This window comes from Eucyclogobius newberryi, unplaced genomic scaffold (genome assembly GCF_026437365.1).
Source record: "Eucyclogobius newberryi isolate DKJ021-1_F unplaced genomic scaffold, fEucNew1.0.hap1 SCAF_36, whole genome shotgun sequence".
NCBI classification, from domain to species: domain Eukaryota; kingdom Metazoa; phylum Chordata; class Actinopteri; order Gobiiformes; family Gobiidae; genus Eucyclogobius; species Eucyclogobius newberryi.
This window is the reverse complement of record NW_027316012.1, coordinates 98,843-118,627: the sequence shown is the minus strand read 5'-3', so window position 1 is coordinate 118,627 and position 19,785 is coordinate 98,843. Positions and strand designations below refer to the sequence as shown.

Sequence of the window (19,785 nt, the reverse complement as noted above, 5' to 3'; positions counted from 1 at the left end):
CGTTTGTACCTTCAGTACTAAAGATTGGCTTTACCTAACAACGATCCAGCCCAATGAAAATCGGAAGGTTTGTAATAGTTAAATTCTTTCTTAATCAATATCTTACATATACTAAACTTACTCAACTGGCTAGAATGGGGATCTAACCCACGACCTTGGCGTTATTAGTACCACGCTAACCAGCCACATTTTCCACATGTAAAATGTCAAAATGTGCGCATGGGACCATATAAGATAAGAGTTGGCTTGAAGGTACCTTAAGGGATGTAAAAGGAAGAGCAATTTTGCTCATTTTTGGCGCTTTAGGTACGGTTCAAATGGGATTGCAATAAGTGTTCTGACCTCTAAGTCTGAAAAGAGATTTCCTTAAATTGACACATAACAAAGCAACAAACGTGGGATTATACCTGACATAAATCCAGCAGTTTAGGCCAAAAAAAAGCAGCAGGTTTTTAGGTAGAACGTCTAGCTTCGTTTGTACCATCAGTACTAAAGATCGGCTTTACCTAACAACGATCCAGCCCAATGAAAATCGGCAGGTTTGTAATATTTAAACTATTTCTCAAGCAAAATCCTTCATGTCCTGCATATACTTATCTGGCTAGTATGGGGATCGAACGCACAACCTCGGCGTTAGTAGCACCACGTTCTAACCAACTGAGCTAACCAGCCAAAATTCTCATGAGTAAAATGTCAAAATGTGCTCATGTGACTATATAAGACTAGAATTTGCTTGAAGGTACCTTCACGGATGTAAAAGGAAGAGCAATTTTGCACATTTTTGGCGCTTTAGGTACGGTTCAAATGGGATTGCAATAAGTGTTCTGACCTCTAAGTCTGAAAAGAGATTTCCTTGAATTGACACATAACAAAGCAACAAACGTGGGGTTTTACCTGACATAAATCCACTAGTTTAGGCCAAAAAAAGCAGCAGTTTTTAAGTAGAAGGTCTTGCTTCGTTTGTACCTTCAGTACTAAAGATTGGCTTTACCTAACAACGATCCAGCCCAATGAAAATCGGAAGGTTTGTAATAGTTAAATTCTTTCTTAATCAATATCTTACATGTGCTAAATGTACTCAACTGGCTAGAATGATGATCTAACCCTCGACCTTGGTGTTATTAGTACCACGCTAACCAGCCACATTTTCCACATGTAAAATGTCAAAATGTGCGCAAGGGACCATATAATATAAGAGTTGGCTTGAAGGTACCTTCAGGGATGTAAAAGGAAGAGCAATTTTGCACATTTTTGGCGCTTTAGGTACGGTTCAAATGGGATTGCAATAAGAGTTCTGACCTCTAAGTCTGAAAAGAGATTTCCTTAAATTGACACATAACAAAGCAACAAACGTGGGGTTTTACCTGACATAAATCCAGCAGTTTAGGCCAAAAAAAAGCAGCAGGTTTTTAGGTAGGTCTTGCTTCGTTTGTACCTTCAGTACTAAAGATCGGCTTTACCTAACAAGGATCCAGCCCAATGAAAATCGGCACGTTTGCAATATTTAAACTATTTCTCAAGCAACTGGCTAGTATGGGGAACGAACCCACGACCTTGGCGTTATTAGCACCACGTTCTAACCAACTGAGCTAACCAGCCAAAGTTCTCATGAGTAAAATGTCAAAATGTGCTCATGTGACTATATATGACTAGAATTTGCTTGAAGGTACCTTCAGGGATGTAAAAGGAAGAGCAATTTTGCACATTTTTGGCGCTTTAGGTACGGTTCAAATGGGATTGCAATAAGTGTTCTGACCTCTAAGTCTGAAAAGAGAATTTCTTAAATTGACACATAACAAAGCAACAAACGTGGGATTATACCTGACATAAATCCAGCAGTTTAGGCCAAAAAAAAGCAGCAGGTTTTTAGGTAGAGGGTCTAGCTTCGTTTGTACCATCAGTACTAAAGATCGGCTTTACCTAACAACGATCCAGCCCAATGAAAATCGGCAGGTTTGTAATATTTAAACTATTTCTCAAGCAAAATCTTTCAACCGCCACACATACTAAACTGGCTAGTATGGGCATCTAACCCACGACCTTGGCGTTATTAGCACCACTCTCTAACCAATTGAGCTAACCAGCCAAGGTTCTCAGGTTTAAAATGTCAAAATGTGCTCATGTGACTTTATACGACTAGAATTTGCTTGAAGGTACCTTCAGGGATGTAAAAGGAAGAGCAATTTTGCACATTTTTGGCGCTTTAGGTACGGTTCAAATGGGATTGCAATAAGTGTTCTGACCTCTAAGTCTGAAAAGAGATTTCCTTAAATTGACACATAACAAAGCAACAAACGTGGGGTTTTACCTGACATAAATCCACTAGTTTAGGCCAAAAAAAGCAGCAGTTTTTAAGTAGAAGGTCTTGCTTCGTTTGTACCTTCAGTACTAAAGATTGGCTTTACCTAACAACGATCAAGCCCAATGAAAATCGGAAGGTTTGTAATAGTTAAATTCTTTCTTAATCAATATCTTACATGTGCTAAATGTACTCAACTGGCTAGAATGGGGATCTAACCCTCGACCTTGGTGTTATTAGTACCACGCTAACCAGCCAAATTTTCCACATGTAAAATGTCAAAATGTGCGCAAGGGACCATATAATATAAGAGTTGGCTTGAAGGTACCTTCAGGGATGTAAAAGGAAGAGCAATTTTGCACATTTTTGGCGCTTTAGGTACGGTTCAAATGGGATTGCAATAAGAGTTCTGACCTCTAAGTCTGAAAAGAGATTTCCTTAAATTGACACATAACAAAGCAACAAACGTGGGGTTTTACCTGACATAAATCCAGCAGTTTAGGCCAAAAAAAAGCAGCAGGTTTTTAGGTAGGTCTTGCTTCGTTTGTAATTTCAGTACTAAAGATCGGCTTTACCTAACAAAGATCCAGCCCAATGAAAATCGGCACGTTTGCAATATTTAAACTATTTCTCAAGCAAAATCCTTCATTCAGTGTGTGATGGGATTTTGTTTACTTTGCCAGTGCCCCATTTTTAAGCCAATGGCTTTTGATTTCTTTCGATCGATCGATCGATCGATCGATCTTTGCAAAGTAAATAAGTATTCAACTGCAGACTCTTGATTGACATTGCCATCCCTCTGAACTTTACAACTATGCGCTTGGGCCTCAAAACTACTCCTAGGTTTCGGATCCTGCCAACAACCTGGTTTATGTTGTTCCCGTACGGGCCCCTGCTGGCAGGCCATTTGGAGGAAGTAAAGAATCCCTGGTTGGTTTATGACCAGGGCCAAATTTAGAAAATATATTTCATGATAGCTAAACTCAAATGGAAGACATCACACGGCCTGCTAACTTCCTTGCTCTCGAGGTTTGGTGTGTGAACTGGCAGTGGTGGGATTTGAACAAAGCCTCCGAAGAGACTGGAGCCTTAATCCAGCACCTTAGACCACTCGGCCACGCTACCTGTTGCACAGCTGAAAGCCTCATCAGATTGACCGGTTCTAACCAAGCAGTGTATGTGATCTTTGCAACGTGGATCTGATGACGCTGCTTGTAAGAGACCAGGATTGCCCTCAGAAGTACGAAACACATAATCACGGAAGTGGCTCGGTAAATTGACCAATAGAACTAGCAATCGTTTCCCATATGGTCTAGCGGTTAGGATTCCTGGGGGCGGACGGACCCCTGAAAATGCAAATCGGACAAGAAATGCGACCAGCGAAACTGTGCAAAAAAACACGTTTCTATGATAGTAATTATTCTCAAACCATGTTCCGTGTGCATGGAACTTTAGATATCAATTACAGGTCGGCATTGCAAACACATGAGTCTTTGCGATGGTGGTATAGTGGTAAGCGTAGCTGCCTTCCAAGCAATTGACCCGGGTTCCATTCCCGGCCATCGCATGCTTTAGTTTTGATTTATACTTGTGTATATGCTGTTTCATTCACAACTAAAGCTCTCAGAGGGCAATGGCCAAACTGTCAAACAGCTGAGTATTAGAGGCCAATGCAAATGACGTGCATTTGAACTAATACTCTTGGCAGGTCGCATCATTGCGGAGTGACAGGTATGAAACAGCCCCACAACATGAATGAGTGAATGCTGGTCACCCACTATAACAAGAATCAATAAAGTACATGGCCCTGACGTGATTTGAACACGCAACCTTCTGATCTGGAGTCAGACGCGCTACCGTTGCGCCACAGAGTCAGGCCTAATAGTCCGGTCCTATGGCGCTGTGTGTCGTTGTAGAGGAAACGCTCAAATAAGCTATTTTCAAATAGCACAAGTTGCGGCACACCTGGCACGCCGATACCTGTGAATGGCCTCAGGAGTCCTACAAGCAAAAGAGGCCTGATAGGCCGGGTTCGGGAGTTGCCGTCGCGACAGGCACCTGAGACCTTGCAACCACAGCTCCGAGCTGCCGCATTGACAATGGAGGTCAAGAACATGGTCCACTCCGACTCAATGTCCCTAGCCTACCCCCTGGACCTTGGGGAAGCTCTCCCGGAGGTAGCAGTTGAAGACCCTACTGACAGAGGGCTCCGCAAGACGTTCCCAACAGACCCTCAGGTTGTGATTGGGCCTACCAAGTCTGTCAGGCTGCTTCCTCCACCTACAGATCCAACTCAACACCAGGTGGTAATCGACAGCACTGCCTCTCTCTTCAACAAAGTGTCCAAGACCCTCGGCCGGAGGTCAGATGACATGACAACAAAGTCAATCATTGATATTCGGCCTGTGTCTTGGTGCCATGTGCACTGATGGACACCCTTGTGCTTAAACGTTGTGTTCGTTATGGACAATCCGTGGCTAACACAGAAGTCCAATAACGAATACCGCTCAGGTTCTGATCTGGGTTCTTTCGTTCCTCCCGATCACCCCTTTCAGCTGTCACTGTTGTTGCCCATGTGCGCGTTGAAGTCTCCCAAAAGAACAACAGAGTCCCCAGTCGGTGCACTGTCCAGTACCCCTCCCACGGTGAGGGAACCCTAACTCGAAGAAGGCCAGGTACTCTGCACTGCTGTTCGGCCTGTAGGCCTAGACAACAGTGAAAGACCTGTCCCCAAACTGAAGGACCCTCTCGTTCACTGAGGTGAACTCCAACACGTGGCGGCTGAGCTGTGGGGCTATAAGCAAGCCCACACCAGCTCACCGCCTCTCCCCGCTAGCAACACCAGAGAAGGGGAGCATCCAGCCCCTCTCGAGGAGATGAGTTCCAGAGCCCGAACTGTGCACAGAGGTGAGGCCGACTATATCTAGTCGGTACCACTCAACCTCCCGCACAAGCTCAGGCTCTTTTCCCCTCAGCAAGCTGTGTCCGGAAGTTCCGGGCTGAATCATGGCTCAGGTGTGGACGAACCGGCGCTGTGTCCGGCGTGAGGGTGAGCCGGAGCAAACCAGGGCCGCAAATGCCTACAACCCCGCAGTGCACAGGAGCCTTCGAAGCTGGATAAAACCAGAACGGGGCCCTACGATGGCGGTTCCCAGTTGCGGGAAGGGTGACCCCGATTGATAGCAAAGTGAGCCCTGGACAGGCGCCACATTTGACGACAAACTCAGAGACGAGAGGTTGGTGTGAGGGAAGGGACCGGAGTCCGACCAAAAATATCCGCTGGCGCTGTGTCCGGCGTGAGGGTGAGCCGGAGCAAACCAGGGCCGCAAATGCCTACAACCCCGCAGTGCGCAGGAGCCTTCGAAGCTGGATAAAACCAGAACAGGGCCCTACGATGGCGGTTCCCAGCTGCGGGAAGGGTGACCCCGATTGATAGCAAAGTGAGCCCTGGACAGGCGCCGCATTTGACGACAAACTCAGAGACGAGGGGTTGGTACGAGGGAAGGGACCGGAGTCCTACCAAAAATATCCGCTGGCGCTGCCCCCCGCCCCGCGCAGAGCCATCGGACGCGTTGAGGCTGAAGGGAACTGGCGCAGAGCCCTTGGCCCAGTGGCTAAGCGCAGCCATCATCCTTCAAGCCGCGCGTCCTGCTGCGCGGGGGTGAGTGACAGTGGGCCTGGACTGGGTCCGGTACACGCAGAACCAGGATTTGTACCAATTTCAATCACCAAAAACGTCATTCTCAAAAACCGCCCGGCCGTCCCTTGGAGCGTTACCGTTTGGCACTTTTCACCTGTGAGCAGCATGACACCCAACTTATACATCCATCATTGGTGCCAGGCAGGTTGTGGAGAAAGCAGTGAAGAAAGGAGAGAGCCATCCCAGAAAAGATGTCCATCCAGGGTCAAGGTACCCTGCACTTTTACATATCCAAATGACAGCATTTAAAGTTTTTTAGCGTATGGTATCTCTCGTTGCATGGAACCGCACAGAGGCCAACGCCACACTGACGGCACCTGTACTTTGTTTGCCGCCTGCCTTTGGTACGAGAGCGGTCAGAGCACACGGCGCAGTCTGGACGTCCCTCTGTTTGACAAAAGGGAGAAACCAACTCACGGACAACTGCGTGTGTTGCACTGATGTTGCTTGCATTATTTTTGTACTGTCCAGTGTGCATTGACCAGCGCAAAACATACCCTGAACAGCTTTCACTCAGGGCATACACTCTATAGCCATATTTGTCAGGTTTATTTGGAGAGTAACATTTTAGTGAAGATCTCCCCTTGAAAGCTATTGTCATTTCATCTAAAGAAAGCTCCTTGATTGGACCGTAAACTGCTGCAAATTTGGGAATAATCAAATCTATTATCGAGCGGACTTTGAACAGTTTATCGTGCCCGGGCTCACCTGTTCTCACATAATCATTATTGTTGACAAAATGAAAGAACGAAAGAATGATTTCAAATCTGTTTCTTGACATTACATTTCCAAATCCAGGTGTTTGTGTAAGCCAAAATGTTCCCCAGTAATCCTCGATTTCAGGTTTCTCAACAAGGCCCATGGAGAGATGCAAAGCGAAGAAAGCTTTCATTTCGGTGACTGATACATCATACCACTCAAGAAATCTTGAATGTGGCTTCAGAATCATAGGTGCCATACACTGATGTGCATATCTATTTGTCTCATCAGTAATGAAAGTCCAAAACTGATCGGTCAGAAAGAGTGACAGAATATCAAATGGATTAGCATCCGTCAGATCCATCTCTCCTGTGTAGCCAACTGGGTCTTCAAAAGGTTTGATCCATGCCTCAAATACCTCGACCTCTCTCAGCATGTCCCAGCTCTCATCCACCGGGCAAGTTTTACTGCAGCCACTGGTTCCACTGGTTCCTCGCCTCCGTCTGTCCTTTGCACCCGTCCGTTGTTTCGAAGTCCCTTCATCTCCACTTGGAAATCCATCGTCACTCTCGGTGAGATAATTTCCTTCAGTCAGAATCTGCTGTAAATTGCATGCCACGTGTACTTCCTCCAGCCATTTTTTTTCTTACCGGATCTGACCTGGATCTGACCTGGCTAATAAAGGGAAGTTGCACCAAACCGACCAATGACTGAAGTGATTTATTTTCTACAATTATTTCATAAATGTCCTTGTACGGTAAAGTCGCATTTCTGCGACTTTGATGCTTAAAGGGCTAAATTAGTTGACAACGAATTACATTTGCTCATTTAGAGGTGGAATAACGTCCTCATCATTTTCTGTATTGTTTTTGGTTTGGGTTAGTTATTTTGTTATTAACTTCATTTACATAATATAATTTAGCCAATATGCAGATGTTTTTATCAAATGAGAAGAAATATAAAACATAATCATCAATTTTGTTACATAATGGCGTTAAGCAGTATTTAATTATATTAGGTTTCCTTGTGTGTTGTTTTGTGTCATGTCAATCTTTAATAAATACAAAACACATTTGTTTATTAATGTTTTTAATAAGAATAATGAACATGAATGAACTTGTTGAATAATGTTAATCTGATTATAGCTATAAAAGTAATTTGACCTGCAGTCCTAATGTAACAAAACAATACAACATACAAATAGAGGATTAATACAACACAAGGAATCTGTTTTTTTTTTAGCCACAGTTTGAGTTAAGTTTTAAAGCTACAATGTGGGACTTCCTTATTAAGAGGAGTTTGAGTCCGTGTACTGTTCATTATTATTATCATCATCATCATTATTATTAAAATCAGCATCAGAAAAGGTTTATTGTCATTGTCAAAGAAGAGAATTCACAAACATCAGAACTTGCTTTGGTGATTCAGTGCAACATAAAACAATGAACAATGATAAAACAACCTGTATAAGTCAAATAGAACAAACTGAATACTGAATATCTCAGTATTTAACAAGACTTTGTTCCCATGGCTGCACAGTCTTCTGGTGAAAAGGACAACTTTAGTAAACTCCTCCGTTCAGCTCCATCATATGACTGAGAAACAAACAGAACATGTATAATCTAATAATGTGACAAGTCATAGAACATACACTTCACATGTTTTAGATTATACAAGTCATAGAACATACACTCAAAATGTTTTAGATTATACAAGTCATATAAAATACGTTTCAATTGTTTGTCCTGAAGCTGCTGGAAAACTGTTTTACAGACACATGTGACACAGCAGTGTCTCTTTGTAGAACACTTATTATTTCGTTTTTTTGGTCATAACAAAACAGACATTTTATAAATTCAAAGTACTGATTCTACTCACTGTTTAATTTTAGTTGAGGCACAAGTTATTATTAAAATACCTTTTGCTTAGGAGTCGTCAGGAGTTTACTTGAGATGACTCTGTGTCTGCAGTGATCAGGTCTGCAGTGACCTGCAGTGACCTGTAGTGACCTGTAGAGCTCTGGACAGCACAGACAGAGACCAGACTCAGGTCAGGACGGTCAGCTCTGCTCTGGACGGCTGCTTCACTCTGTAGAAATGAGAAAAATAATCGTTAGAACATCGATATATAATGTTGTAAAAACTGGAATATGTTTTTGACACAATTACATTTCGCTCTGTAACACAAAAAGTTAATCTTTTCACATTAATTTTTAAAGCTAGATCCGAAATTTGTTTACTTATGCATAAGTTTAAACCTTAGAAGTTAGAACATAATTCACACGTTTTCTAAATCTTTACACATTCCATGGAAGTAAATCGATGACATTCATATAGAAAATAAGCGTGTGCTTTGCTGCACACAGCCCCTGTGAGACACCACTGTCACTTTTAAACACCTTTACATTTATATATGTAAGATATTACTCATTTCAGCAGGTTATATTTGAATTATAGGTAGTTTTTGATTACACATACTACAAACATCGCTTTATTTACCCTTCTTTCTCTAATTTCCTTTGGGCTGTGCTTAACCTTTTGTATCTTCTAACATTATGTTGGAGAAATAATGAGTTATTTATTTGCAGAAGGCACGAGCCATCACGACGTGTCGTTCCAATGCATCTTTGTGTAGCCAAAAGTTAGCTTACGTTAGCTTGTGTTAGCTCATGTTAACTTATTGTTGATTTACACTTCATATGGAACGATATGTGAAACGTGAGGAATGATATACAAACACAACTTACGTGTATTGTTGGTCTCGTCGGGTCACTTTCTTCTGCTTGTGTTTAGTTTTCGTCACATGACCTCCCGAGGCTCGTTCATGAGGGTCACGTGCGCGCTCGGTGCGCGTACACCGTTCACCGGAAGGTTAAAAATGTATTTTAAAAACAGTCAAAGAGTGAAATTCCTTCTATTTTATTTTTAGACTAAAAATAATTTAGCATTTTCGGTAATTTTAGTGGCCGAACTCTGGAAATTGTCCGACCAACAGGATGCATTCTGCGAAGTGGCCACTACTCAATTTGGAGCCAGAGGCAGAGCACCAAACGGCGAAGGTTCTCCCTCTTAACACAGGGGATTTTCTCATTACCTGTCCCCTTGTTTTCTAGGCCATGCTTACCCCGCCTACTCCCTGTCATCCCAATTTGTAATATCTATACCCGCTGTCCCGCTCCAGTCTATATCCCACGTCCCACAGTCAGCCTTTCCGGCCAGCTCCCGTCCGTGACTCAAGTCCCAGTCATCCCTCGCCTTCCCCGCTGCCCATGCCCGCCGCCCCGCTCCAGTTCATGTCCCACGTCTCTCATGCACCCCTCCGTCCGCCTCCCGTCCGTGGCCCATGTCCCACAGGCACCCCTCTGCCCGCCTCCCGCCCGTGTCCCACGGCACCCCTCTGTCCGCCTCCAGTCTGTGGCCCATGTCCCACAGTCACCCCTCTGTCCGCCTCCCGTCCGTGGCCCATGTCCCACGGCACCCCTCTGTCAGCCTCCCGACTGTGGCCCATGTCCCACAGGCACCCCCCTGTCCGCTTCCCGTCTGTGGCCCATGTCCCACAGGCACCCCTCTGGTCCGCCTCCCGTCTGTGGCCCATGTCCCACAGGCACCCCTCTGTCCGCCTCCCGTCCGTGGCCCATGTCCCACGGCACCCCTCACTTTTCCAGCTGCTGCCCACCGTCCCGCTCCTGTCCTCGACCCACACCTCACTGCACCCCCCTGTCCGCCTCCCGACTGTGGCCCATGTCCCACAGTCACCCCTCTGTCCGCCTCCTGTCTGTGGCCCATGTACCACAGGCCCCCCTTGTCCACCTCCCGTCCGTGGCCCATGTCCCACGGCACCCCCCTGTCCGCCTCCCGACTGTGGCCCATGTCCCACAGTCACCCTTCTGTCCGCCTCCCGTCCGTGGCCCATGTCCCACGGCACCCCTCACCTTTCCCGCTGCTGCCCACCGTCCCGCTCCTGTCCTCGACCCACACCTCACTGCAACCCTCTGACCGCTTCCCGACTGCGACCCATGTCTCAGTCGTCCCTCTCCTTCCCCGCTCCCGTCCATGTCCCGCTGCCATCTCCCACATCCCGTCCACGTCCCGCTGCCATCTCCCACATCCCGCTTTCGTCCATGTCCCGCAGCCATCTCCCACATCCCGCTCCCGTCCATGTCCCACTGCCATCTCCCACATCCCGCTCCCGTCTATGTCCCGCTGCCATCTCCCACATCCCGCTCCCGTCCATGTCCCGCTGCCACCTCCCACATCCCGCTCTCGTCCATGTCCCGCTGCCATCTCCCACATCCCGCTCCCGTCCATGTCCCGGTGCCATCTCCCACATCCCGCTCCCGTCTGCTGGCGCCTCCACGTTCTACCGTCTGCCGCCGCCTTCCCGTTCACGTTCTGCCGTCTGCAGGCACCTCCCCGCTACGCTCCAAGCTCATTCTACACTGCTTGACCTGGCTAGCGCCGTCCGAGAAGGGAAGAAGGGAGGAGGGAAAAGAAGTGGAGCAGAGACAGAAACACTGTGAGTAAAACAACAAACAACAAGACCATACATCACCAGACCAGACAGTGACCATGACACATAAAACAATGAACAATGAATAAGTCAAAAAGATAAAAAATTTAAATCTACTACGGGACAAAAACAACAATGAGCTATAAGATCAAAAATGACAATAAAAATAACGGTTAAACTTACTATTACGAAGGCTTACTATGTACACAAATTTACAGTTTAGTTTACATATGTAGTGGATAAAGTGATCAGCGCAGTGACTGATTAAATTATGGTTAAAGTGACTATGTTTAGGAAGTGTTCATGAGTCCAACGGCAGAGGGAAAGAAACTGTTCTTGTGGTGGGAGGTTCTGGTCCGAATGGACCATAGCCTCCTACCTGAGGGGAGTGGCCTCCTGCCTGAGGGGAGTGGCTCAAATAGTCCATGTCTAGGGTGAGAAGGGCCGACCCTAGACATGGACTATTTGAGCCACTGTGATTTGACTTGTTTGTCCCAGAGCCCTGGAGATGTACAGGTCCTGCTAGATGGAAGTCTGCAGCCAATCACCTTCCCAGCAGAGGGCGTTGTAGTCTCTGTTTGTCCCTGGCTGTGGCTCCAGCATACCACACAGTGATGGAGGAGGTGAGGGTGGACTCAATGATGGCCGTGTAGATCACTGCGAGCAGCTTGTCTTTCCTCGGCTGCCGCAGGAAGTACATCCTCTGCTGGGCCTTCTTGATGAGGGAGCTGATGATGAACTCCCACTTAAGGTCGTGGGTGATGGTGGTGCCGAGAAAGTGGAGGGAGTCTAAGGTGGTTCCTGAAGTTCACGATCATCTCCACTGTCTTCTGGGCATTAAACTCCAGGTTGTTACCGCTGCACCAGGACACCAGCCGGTCCACTTCCCTCCTGTAGACAGACTCCTACCCGTCCGAGATGAGCCCAATAAGGGTGGTGTTGTCCGCAAACTTGATCAGTTTTATGGAGTCGTGGCTGGAGGTGCAGCAGTTTGTGTACAGGGAGAAGAGCAGGGGAGAAAGTACACAGCCCTGTGGAACTCCTGTGCTGACAGTCCGAGTGTCTGAGACTTCCCCAGCCGCACACGCACTGCCTCCGATCCGTCAGGAAGTCAGAGATCCACCTGCAGGTGGAGTCAGTGCTCCCCCTGCAGGTGGAGAGGGGTACGTTGAGCTGGGAGAGCTTGTCCTGGAGCAGAGCAGGGAGGATGGTGTTGAATGCAGAGCTGAAGTCCACAAACTGGATCCTGGCATAGGTTCCCGGGGAGTCCAGATGCTGCAAGATGAAGTGGAGTGCCAGGTTGATAGCGTCGTCCACAGACCTGTTGGCTCTATAGGCGAACTGCAGGGGTCCAGCAGGGACAAGGTGAAGGACTTGAGGTGGGGGAGGACCAGGCGCTCAAATGCCATCATTAAATCCAGTGAACCAGGGCTTCTTGGGGACAGGGACAATGATGGGCAACTTGAAGCAGGCTGGAACATGGCATGGCGTGCGCTGTGCAGGATGAATGAGGCGAACTCACGTGGAGAGTAGAATGGTTTGCAGTTGATGAAAAGATATTCTAGATCAGGAGAACAGTGTTTGGAGATCACTGTCACATCTGAAGACCAGGTGTTGTTGATGTAGAAACAGACTCCACCACCTCGTTGTTTCTCTCCGGAGAGATCTCTCAGGCAGTCAGAGCGGAGCAGCTGGAAGATCTCCAGCTGTACGCCGCTGTTCGGGATGGATTTGCTGAGCCACGTCTCCATAAAGCACATAACAGGAGATGAAGAAGACGAAGTCCTCATCTTGCAACATACTTACAGACCAAGATGCTTTCCTCAATGTGGTAGCATCAAACGCTTCTGGTCTCTTGATTATTTCAAAGCACTGTGTAAGGCTGTCCAAATTCCATTGTGTTGCTGATGCTTGAAGTCTTCAAGCAAGAATCTGGTCCCGAAGGTTGCTAGGTTTTGGTGATTTGCAAAAGAATTAGCAATAACTCAGAGGTCAGAGAAGAACATTGTTCATGCACCCATAACACTAGCACTATCATAGGCTTGAGCAATGAGTTTTTCTTCATTGCTATCAGAAAACAGGTTGTTAAGACGGTCCAAAAGCATGTGAGTATTTGCCCAATGAAGTTCAGGTCCCTTCCATTGAAACAAAAAAGAAAAAAGGGGCAATGTCAAACTGCTCAGGGATTTGGCAGCATATCTGCGAATGCTAATGCTTATTTTTCCATCCATGTTGAGCCTCAGCACTGCGGGATAAAGTAGAGAGTCATCCACTTTCTTCTCTCTCAAGTGAGATTTCACTTGGTTAAATGTTATGCACTTCTCTTTCAGAGTAGTCATTGCAGATTTAGGCATGGAGCATGTTTGGTCTGGTTTGATCCGTGGAGAGACATCTAGATGAGGTCATGCTGTTTCTGATTAAAGTTATGGAACTTCAGTCAAATTGGTCTTGGATACTGGTTCGAGACCAGCTTGTGAACCAGAGAGCCAGGGAGTGATGTGCAAGCATTATTTTATATTTTAGATATTCGGGGCCAAGCCTCCGTTAATCGACCACATCTTGCTGTGTCCTCTAGAAGACCGTTGTTCTTCTTGTTCAGTGTCTTGTTCAGTCCAGTTTCTTAGACGTTTTAAAGAAATAAGTGTCTAAGCTAATTTTATACGTATCAAAAATAATGCACATTGGTTCATATAAATTGTTATTAGGACCCTATTGCTTATGATGATCAGATTGCTTAATATTTATTTAATATTTATTTATTAATATGGTTAGTTTTGTGAACTGCAATTGCAGATTGTTAATTAAATAGTGTGTATCCTGTGTTTAATTTCTTATTCCTTGATGACGATCTAACTGATTATGCCTTGAGCCCAAACCTGAAGACTTTAGTCTACAACACTGAGCCAGTCCTTTAATATATAATACATGGTACCACTTTAAAAGCAATTTACCAGTCTCTTTACACTTGCTGAGTCATCTCTAGTTTTCTGGTCCTTGCCCTATTATCTATGCTGTTGCTATAGTACATTTCTACTCTTACTACTGTTACTCAAATCTATTATAGCTACCGTGCCTGTTACACAGAGCTGTAGTTTTTGAAACCTGTGTCATTTTTTGCCCAAAAAATACAAAAATAAAGGTATGCATTTTATTGTACCCAATAACCTAATAACCTAATAAAATTGTTCTCTTGCGCCCTCTTCAAAGACAATTTATTTGTTGAAAACTGAAAATATTGATTACAAGTTCATTTTTGACCGGGCAGAATGCGACAAAATTACTTGACTCTAGCTGTAATTTTCATAGTGGGAAAAAAAAAAAAATTCTCCCACAAACCACTCCAATTTTGACCCTCCGAACGCTAAAAGAAAGATTTTTTTAAACCCAAAATTCACGATCGGTGATTTGGTGTCCAAAAAGATTAATGAATAGATGAATACCTTTGGCCTCTCCTTGAACCGACACCTTAACGTGGTGGAGGGGTTTGAGTGCCCAAATGATCCCGGGAGCTATGTTGTCGGGGGCTTCATGCCCCTGGTAGGGTCTCCCAAGGCAAACAGGTCCTAGGTGACGGGTCAGACAAAGATCGGTTCAGAAGCCCTCTATGATGACAACAAGAACAAGGCAGTTTACGTCGCCCGGATCGGCGTCACCGGGGCCCCATCCTGGAGCCAGGCCTGGGATGGGTGCTCCATGGCGAGCGCCTGGTGGCCGGGTCTTACCCCACGGGGCCCGGCCGGGCACAGCCCGAAAGAGCGACGTGGGGCCGCCCTCCCGTGGGCCCACCACCCGCAGGAGGATCCATAAGGGGCCGGTGCAGAGAGATCTGGGCGGCAGTCAACGGCAGGGGCCTCGGCGACCAGATCTCCAGACACAGAGACTAACTCTGGGGACATGTCACCTCGCTGGGGGGGAAAGAGCCGGAGTTTGTGCGGGAGGTTGAGCGATACCGACTAGATATAGTCGGCCTCACCTCCACGCACAGTTTGGGCTCTAGAACCCATCTCCTCAAGAGGGGCTGGACGCTCCACTTCTCTGGTGTTGCCCGCGGGGAGAGGCGGCGGGCTGGTGTGGGCTTGCTTATAGCCCCTCAGCTCAGCCGCCACGTGTTGGAGTTTACCCCGGTGAAAGAGAGGGTCACGTCCCTCCGCCTTCGGGTGGGGGACAGGTCTCTCACTGTTGTGGCGGCCTACGGGCCGAACAGCAGTGCAGAGTACCCGGCCTTCTTGGATTCCTTGGGAGGGGTACTGGACAGTGCACCGACCGGGGACTCCGTTGTTCTACTGGGGGACTTCAACGCCCACGTGGGCAATGACAGTGACACCTGGAGAGGGGTGATCGGGAAGAACGGCTTCCCCGATCTGAACCCGAGCGGTGTTCAGTTATTGGACTTCTGTGCTAGCCACGGATTGTCCATAACGAACACCATGTTCAAGCACAAGGGTGTCCATCAGTGCACATGGCACCAGGACACCCTAGGCCGGAGGTCAATGATCGACTTTGTTGTCGTGTCATCAGACCTCCGGCCGCGTGTCTTGGACACTCGGGTGAAGAGAGGGGCAGAGTTGTCAACCGATCACCACCTGGTGGTGAGTTGGATCCGCTGGCGGAGGAGGAAGCCGGACAGACTTAGCAGACCCAAGCGCATTGTGAGGGTCTGTTGGGAACGTCTAGTGGAGCCCTCTGTCAGTAGGGTATTCAACTTGCACCTCCGGGAGAGCTTCTCCCATGTCCCGGGGGAGGTTGGGGACATTGAGTCCGAGTGGACCATGTTCTCCGCCTCCATTGTTGATGCGGCTGCTCGGAGTTGTGGTCGCAAGGTCTCCGGTGCCTGTCGTGGCGGCAACCCCCGAACCCGGTGGTGGACACCGGAAGTAAGGGATGCCGTCAGACTGAAGAAGGAGGCCTATCAGGCCACTCTGGCTTGTAGGTCTCCGGAGGTCATCGACGGGTATCGGCAGGCCAAGCGAGCCGCGGCTCGTGCTGTCGCAGAGGCAAAAACCCGGGCCTGGGAGGAGTTCGGGGAGGCCATGGAGGAGGACTATCGGTCGGCACCAAAGAAATTCTGGCAAACCGTCCGGCGCCTCAGGAGGGGGAAGCAGTGTCTCACCAACACCGTTTACGGTGCGGGTGGAGGCCTGCTGACCTCGACTGGGGATGTCGTCGGACGGTGGAAGGAATACTTTGAGGATCTCCTTAATCCCTCAGTCACGTCTTCCGAAGAGGAAGTAGAGACTGGGGACTCGGAGGCTGGCTCATCCATCACCCAAGCTGAAGTCACTGAGGTTGTTCGCAAACTCCTCGGTGGCAGGGCTCCGGGGGTGGATGAGATCCGCCCTGAGTACCTAAAGTATCTGGATGTTGTAGGACTGTCTTGGTTGACACGTCTCTGCAACATCGCGTGGCGTTCGGGGACCGTGCCTCTGGACTGGCAGACCGGGGTGGTGGTCCCTCTGTTCAAGAAGGGGGACCGGAGGGTGTGTTCCAACTACAGAGGGATCACACTCCTCAGCCTGCCGGGTAAGGTCTATTCCAAGGTACTGGAGAGGAGAATCCGACCGATAGTCGAACCTCGGATTCAGGAGGAGCAGAGTGGTTTTCGTCCCGGTCGTGGAACACTGGACCAGCTCTATACCCTCCATCGGGTGCTCGAGGGCTCATGGGAGTTTGCCCAACCAGTCCACATGTGCTTTGTGGATCTGGAGAAGGCTTTCGACCGTGTCCCTCGGGGTGTCCTTTGGGGGGTGCTCCGGGAGTACGGGGTCCGGGGCCCTTTGCTCAGGGCTGTCCGGTCCCTGTATGACCGGAGCAGGAGCTGTGTTCGCATTGCCGGCAGTAAGCCAGACCTGTTCCCAGTGCATGTTGGACTCCGCCAGGGCTGCCCTTTGTCACCGGTTCTGTTCATAATTTTTATGGACAGAATTTCTAGGCGCAGTCAGGGGTCGGAGGGTGTCCGGTTTGGGGACCACAGGATCTCATCTCTGCTGTTTGCAGACAATGTTGTCCTGAGGGCTCCATCAAACCCGGACCTGCAACATGCACTGGGACGGTTTGCAGCCGAGTGTGAAGCGGCTGGGATGAGAATCAGCACCTCCAAATCCGAGGCCATGGTTCTCGACCGGAAAAAGGTGGCTTGCCCTCTCCAGGTGGGTGGGGTGTCCTTGCCCCAAGTGGAGGAGTTCAAGTATCTCGGGGTCTTGTTCACGAGTGAGGGAAGGATGGAGCGTGAGATCGACAGGCGGATCGGTGCAGCGGCTGCAGTGATGCAATCGCTGCATCGGACCGTTGTGGCAAAGAGGGAGCTGAGCCGAAAGGCAAAGCTCTCGATTTACCGGTCGGTCTACGTTCCTACCCTCACCTATGGTCATGAGCTTTGGGTAGTGACCGAAAGAACAAGATCGCGGATACAAGCGGTCGAAATGAGTTTCCTCAGGGCGCTCCCTTAGAGATAAGGTGAGGAGCTCGGCCACACGGGGGGAGCTCGGAGTAGAGCCGCTGCTCCTCCACGTCGAGAGGAGCCAGCTGAGGTGGCTCGAGCATCTGTTCCGGATGCCTCCTGGGCGCCTCCCTCGGGAGGTGTTTCAGGCATGTCCCACCAGGAAGAGGCCCCGGGGAAGACCCAGGACACGCTGGAGAGACTATGTCTCTCGGCTGGCCTGGGAACGCCTCGGGATCCCCCCGGAGGAGTTAGAGGAAGTGTCTGGCGAGAAGGAAGTCTGGGAGTCCCTGCTCAGACTGCTGCCCCCGCGACCCGGCCCCGGATAAAGCGGCAGAAGATGGATGGATGGATGAATACCTTTGGATTATAATTTTGGCAGCAGGAAAAAACACAAGCCCTCCGACGATCAAGGTCTGGACTGACATTATAACTGACATTAGACATATGTGACGGAGCAGCATAAATGCCGGTACATGTCGGCCTCGGTGAAACTGAGATAAACAGTGTTTTAGGTTTTTTTTTCTCCAAATTTGTGATTTTCGTTTTTTTGCATTATGTGAAAGTTGAAGTTATAAAGGAGCCCCTCCGTGCTTCAGATAACAGTATTCATTACCTTAAAAGTACACATTAAACTGTTAAAAATGGGTAGTTTTCGTGTGCAGCGCGGGGGGCGTTACCCTTTTTTCAGCAGCGTACTGTTGTTCTTTTTCCACCAATCAGCTGCGAACCACATGGCTACAGCTACGTGTCCTCCGTGTACTCCTCTCATGGACTCCTCTCAAGAGACATTATTCATTCTCCAGACTTTCTCCAGAGCATATGATTCCCTGGACTACATTGCAAAGAAACTGAGGTACTTTTACTCTAAAGTATTGCTTTAACGCTGTGTTTTAAGGTGGTTTCGTGATGTCACTTTAGCCTCGTCACTTTTGCCTTGGGCACCGGAGCAGACACGGAGCAATGCTAAGCTAACATGCTGCTTCAGTGCACTCTACGTTATAAATACAGGCTTGAATTTAATGTGACCACTTTCTGAACAATTAACATCACGTAGTCTCTTGAAACTAGCTGTTTTGGGATGGTAGAATGTCTGTATCTTCGTGTTTTTTACTGTAGCCCGCGTTAGCCGCTTTAGCTCGCTACAGTCCAAGCTAGCACCGGGCCGTGTTCTTTTTTCCTGGCTTCAGCATAACAAATACGGGCTTGAATTTAATGTGACTACTACTGAATAATTACCATCACGTAAGTCTCTTGAAACTAGCTGTTTTGGGACGGTGTAATGTCTGTATCTTCGTGGTTTTTTTACTGTAGCCCGCGTTAGCCGGTTTAGCTCGTTCCAAACTTCTTTGTTTCATTTTTCAGAAGAGGCGCTCAGAGCTGGAGTTTATCAAAAACTATGCAGAAGTCCATTGCATTACAGCTTCGACTTTGCACAGCAGGTACTATTTATTACACATCATTTACTTAACTTCACTTTATTAAATGTACAATAAAGTGCAAATGCAGAATCAGACATCACTGAGGTTAGTTTATATTATTTGACTACTATAATGTGTAAACATTAGCCTGGCAAAACAAATGTTTCTTCTGTTCTTATTTTTTTTACATTATCGCCCTTGTCATCAGGGAGTGGAAAACAGCTCTCCTGAGAGTCACCTCAATATCCCAGGTACTATTTATTACACATCATTTACTTAACTTCACTTTATTAAATGTACAATAAAGTGCAAATGCAGAATAGCAATTATACAGTATGAATAGACATAAATGTCTTTATCACACGCAATAATGTCACATTCAGGTGCATATAACTGATGTAAATAGAGTATATTTTACCATTATTATTAGTATTATTTTGTCTTACGCTAGCTGTTTTTATTTTATCTTTATTTTTTCCCTCGATTCCTTATTGAGAATTGAGAGGTTCTGTCTATAGGAGATTTTGTTTAGGAGAGTTCTTCTATTAAGAGTGTTTTTTTAAACTTCCTATAAGTTATCTGTCCTTTTCCTCTGTATCGTCCTGCGTTGCAACAATTAAATTTCTCCATGTGTGGACAATAAAGGAATATCTTATCAAATGTCACATTGTCTTCATCTAATTCCTTCCCTCCCGCTCTCAACGAGGAGGCGACGCGCTTT

The 19,785-nt window shown here is 47.4% G+C and overlaps 3 non-coding genes across 3 annotated transcripts; all 3 read right to left on the bottom strand.

Annotated features, from left to right (window-relative positions):
* Positions 1 to 598: 598 nt before the first annotated feature.
* On the bottom strand, positions 599 to 672 carry trnas-acu (transfer RNA serine (anticodon ACU)). The gene has a single exon. It is a non-coding gene; the product is annotated as a tRNA-Ser (tRNA).
* An 853-nt stretch (positions 673 to 1,525) lies between these two features.
* On the bottom strand, positions 1,526 to 1,599 carry trnai-aau (transfer RNA isoleucine (anticodon AAU)). Its single transcript has one exon. It is a non-coding gene; the product is annotated as a tRNA-Ile (tRNA).
* A 2,502-nt stretch (positions 1,600 to 4,101) lies between these two features.
* trnaw-cca (transfer RNA tryptophan (anticodon CCA)) lies at positions 4,102 to 4,178 on the bottom strand. Its single transcript has one exon. It is a non-coding gene; the product is annotated as a tRNA-Trp (tRNA).
* Positions 4,179 to 19,785: the final 15,607 nt, after the last annotated feature.